At 39.5% G+C, this 5,000-nt stretch overlaps 1 protein-coding gene across 1 annotated transcript in view; it reads right to left on the reverse strand.

Moving 5' to 3' along the window:
* LOC143282416 (gonadotropin-releasing hormone receptor-like) overlaps positions 1–5,000 on the reverse strand; it is a 282,537-nt gene that overhangs the window by 197,816 nt on the left and 79,721 nt on the right. The window lies entirely within an intron of this gene.

Raw genomic sequence — 5,000 nt, forward strand, 5'->3', positions numbered from 1 at the left:
TGATGACGTGTGACGATAACAATAATGATAGCGATGATAATCAAAACAATGGAAACAACAACAATGATATAATAATGATAATGATAATAATGATGATGATGACGACAACAACAAGAACAACAACAACAACAATAATAATAATAATAATAATAATAATAATAATATTATTATTATTATTAATGAGGAGCAGGAGGATAAAGGAGGAGAAGAAGAAGAAGAATGAGGAGGAGGAGGGTTATGATGATGACGATGATGATTACGATGATGACTATCATTATGATGAGGATGATGACGACCATGGCGATAGAGGTGGACAAGTTACAGCACGAACACTTGTAATACAGGGAAATGATGACGATGAAGATGATGACAATAATAACAGTGATGGTGATGACGATGGTAATGATGGCGATTGTGATGTAGGTGGACAGTTACAGAGCGAACACTTGCAGGAGGGTAAGGGCATCACCATCACAATCTCGTATCTCTGCATCGTATCGTATCGCATCGTATTGCATCGTATCGTATCGTATTATGTCGTATCGTGTCGAATCGTATCGTATTGCATCGTATCGTACCGTATGGCATCGTATCATATCGTATCGTATCGTATCGTATCGTATCGCAACGTATACACATAAAAAGCATAAAGACATACACAAATGTATCTACACGCCAAACGGCCCATGTGAAAGAAAAGACAATCCAAAAAAGGAAACAGGTAGACAGTGAGGGAGGTGCATAGGAGAGAAAGAGAGAAAGTGAGAGTAAGACACAGAGAGAAACAGAAACAGAGAAAAAGAGAGAGAGGCAGAGACATAGACAGACAGACAGACAGACAGAGTCCAGGCTCAAGACAAAACCAAACCAACGACACTTGATTACACAACGGCATAGATTTCAGGCATTGCTTTTCAATTCCAATAACAACTACAACCATAGCGATGATAATTATCCTAATCATAATAAAGATTATCCAATGAACAAGAGAGAGAGAGAGAGAGAGAGACGCAGACGCAGATGATTTATTCATTAAGGCCATAGCCCCCTATGAATGAGAGGCGATAACAAGATATGCATACATTACCGTAACTGGCAATAAGCATTCAACTGCTTACACAATTAAACTATAGAAATTAGGACAATATTATCTCTCTTAACTTAAAAGCTTTATATATAAGTACAGTGCCAGATTTCTTATAACACCTTCATCAGAGGATGCCATCAATAGACAAAAAAATTAAACAAACAAGGGCGTTCATAATATTTCTTTGAAACAAATTTTACTCGAATATTATGCAATACAGGACACTTCAGAACAAAATGAACTTCATCTTCCGTTGACTCTTTGCACAAAGGGCACAGGTGAGACAGAGACAGAGAGAGAGAGAGAGAGAGAGAGAGAGAGAGAGAGAGAGAGACTTACAGACAGACAGAAGGCTGCCTCTCCTGCCTTAATCTCCTACCTCCGCCCATCACCTCCTTGTACCAACCTTTACCTCCACTCTTTCCTCTTCTTTGCTACTTCTCCATGTGGAAATATATATATATATATATATATATATATATATATATATATATATATATATATATATATATATATATATATCATCGGAGCTGTGCATGCCTTACGAAAGAAAAGATTATGTCGGAGTTTATGTGTCAGACTCACGGACATCGTAGACACATGAGGATGATTTATGAGCGGATGTAAAAAAATAACATCCGGTTGTCTAGTTCATACAGATTCATCAACGTGTCATCTTGGATTTAAAATGTAGGGGTATTCTTTTAATTAAAAAAAAAGAAAATACAAGAACAGATAAGTGAGACTCCGGCTCTTCGTCTTCGTCTTCTTGTTCTTGTTCTTGTTCTTGTTCTTCTTGTTCTTCTTCATCTTCTTCTTCTTCTTCTTCTTCTTCTTTTGCAAATGCTTGCTCGTACTCTGTCCATTAGCTGCCATGCCATGATGAATGAAAAATTGAATGTATGTGTGATCGTGCTAGCAAATGAACAGTAAGTGCGTGTGTGTGTGTGTGTGTGTTTGAGTGTGTGGTGCGTGAATGTGTACGTATGTCTTTGTTTGCTTGTTTTATAATGTGTGTGTAAGTATGTACGTACGTACAAGATAATGTACCAATTGTTCTTTTCATTGCTTTGTTACTTTTGATAGACTATTCCATTTACTATTCTTATTCGTGGTTCTTATTATTTATTTTATTTCGTTTTATTTCATTATATCTATGTTTTGTGTCGTTCTTCATTTTTTATGTTTTGTATCATTAAATGGGCAGAATTGTAAAAAGGCCTTTACTGCGCCTAATTCTTTACCCATTAAAGATTCAATCAATCAATCGATCTTCTCCTTCTTCTTCGTTTGTGGGCTGCAACTCCCACGTTCACTCGTACACGTATTGGGCTTTCACGTGTATGACCGATTTTACCCCGCCATGTAGGCAGCCATACTCCGTTTTCGGGGGTGCCTTTCCTTTCTGCTTGTTTGTTTATTGCATAGTTTCGTTCCACTTGTTCTTGGTCATCTCCTTTTCCTTCTTCCTACTTATTGTTGTTGCTGTTGTTGTTGTTGCTGCTGCTGCTGTTGTTGTTGTTGTCCTTCTTCTTCTTCTTCTTTTGTTCCAATTCTTCAATTGTTCCAGTTTTCATCGCTTTGTTACCTTTAATAGACTATTCCAGTTACTATTCTTATTCGTCGTTCTAATTGTTCCAGTTTTCATCGCTTTGTTACCTTTGATAGACTATTCCAGCTAGTATTCTTATTCGTCGTTCTTATTATTTTATTTTATTTCAATTTATTTCTTTATGTTTTGTGTCGTTCTTTATTTTTATGTTTTATGTCGTTAAAAAAAGGCCTTTACTGTGCCTAATTCTTTACCCATTAAAGATTCAATCATTCAATCTTCTTCTGTTTTCATTTTTATCATCAACATCGTTACCATCGTCATCATCCCCTTCTTCTTCTTCTGTGTTCAGTTTTATCATCAACATCGTCGTCGTCATCATCATCATCATCCTTCTCTTCCTCCTCCTCCTTCTCATCATCATCATCATCTTCTTCGTCGTCGTCGTTACCGTCGCCGTTGTCGTTTCCTTCTACTTCTTCTCATCCTCCTCCTCCTCCTCTTCCTCCTCCTTCTCTTTTTCTCGTTATCTTATTCATTATCTGCCTTTTTATTCCTTTTATTTTCTACTCCTCATTCTCCTCTTTGTCCTTCTCCGCCTGTCTTTCTCATTCTTCTGCTCCTTCTCCATCTCCTCCTTTCTTCGTCTTCCTCGCCGTGTTCGTCGTACACCTTCTGCACTCTTCTTCCTTCACTTACCTTACCTTTTTTCCCCCTCAAGGCCTGACTAAGGGCGCTGGGTTACGCTGCTGGTCAGGCATCTGCTTGGCAGGTGTGGTGTAGCGCGTACGGATTTGTCCGAACACAGTGATGCCTACTTGAGTAACTGAACTGAACTGAACTGAACTGTACTTCCTTTACTTCACAACTTTTTCCTCAACCGTATTTTCTTTTCTTAAAAACTCGCCCTCACGCCTATATCAGAATGTTATCGATAATAATAATAATAATAATAATAATAAAATACTTAGTATATTTATATAGCGCCGAATCTTGTGCAGAGACAAATCAAAGCACTTTCGCGCCAGTCATTCACACGCATGAAAAACTCTAAAACTGGAGAAACTGAAGACAAGGAAGAGGCAGGGAAGGGAGGCTATTTTGGGAAGAGGTGGGTTTTAAGACCAGATATGAAAGAGCTGAGTGTGGAGACTCGACGAAGAGAAAGAGGAAGTTCATTCCAGTTGCAAGGTCCAGAAACAGAGAAAGAACGGCGACCAACAGTCCAGTGTTTGTATCTGGGTATACGTAATCAGAGTGGATCGGAAGCCGATCGTAGAGAGCGAGATGGAATGTCGAGGTGAAGGCAGCCACAGAGACTGGAAGGCGGCAGATTTGTGAATACATTTATAATATTGACATCGACGGGCGCAATAGCCGAATAGTTGAAGCGTTGGACTTTCAATCTGAGGGGGGCCGGGGTTCGAATCTCGGTGACGGCGCCTGGTGGGTAAAGGGTGGATATTTTTCCGATCTCCCAGGTCAACATATGTGCAGACCTGCTAGTGCCTGAACCCCCTTCGTGTGTATACGCAAGCAAAAGATCAAATGCGCACGTTAAAGATCCTGTAATCCATGTCAGCGTTCGGTGGCTTATGGAAACAAGTACATACCTAGCATGCGCACATCCGAAAGCAGAGTATGGCTGCCTGCATAGCGGGGTAAAAATGGTCATACACGTAAAAGCCCACTCGCGTATATACGAGTGAACGTGGGAGTTGCAGCCCACGAACGCAGAAGAAGAAGAAGAAGAATATTGACATCTACCCCATAATTTGAACTTGAAAAGAAACAAACAAAAAGAAAACGAAAAAGCAACAGTAAAACTAGAACCGGGTCTAATAGCTAAAAACAAAATTAAGCTGTATCTTCAGGTAAAAACGAGTAGTCGAGGTCAAGAATCTCCTATCACTAATACCGGATCAATAACTGACTAGATAAAAAAAAAAAAATAAAAATTTAAAAAAAGGAGGGGGTGGGGAGGGGGGAACGGAATTAAGGCAAAGTTTTTGGTCTTCCTCAAAGAAAAAACAACAACAAACAAACAAACAAAGACAAAAACAAAACGTTGTCGGAACGAGGGATGGATCACCAGGAACACCACGAAAAACAAACAGAACAACGAGAACGCGAACTGCAACCTCACCTCCTAGAAAATACATAACAATAACAGCTAGACAGACAGACAGACACACAGACACACAGAAAAAGCAGGAGACAGAGTGAAAGAGAGAGAGACTGTGAGAGTGCAAGAGAGCGAGTGAGAGAGAGAGAGAAAGATGGTGAAAACGAAAGAGAAAGAGAGGGAGACGGAGAGAGAGAGAGGGAGGGATGGTAAGAATGAAAGAGAAAGAGACAAAA

This window comes from Babylonia areolata, chromosome 5 (genome assembly GCF_041734735.1).
Source record: "Babylonia areolata isolate BAREFJ2019XMU chromosome 5, ASM4173473v1, whole genome shotgun sequence".
NCBI classification, from domain to species: Eukaryota; Metazoa; Mollusca; class Gastropoda; order Neogastropoda; family Buccinidae; genus Babylonia; species Babylonia areolata.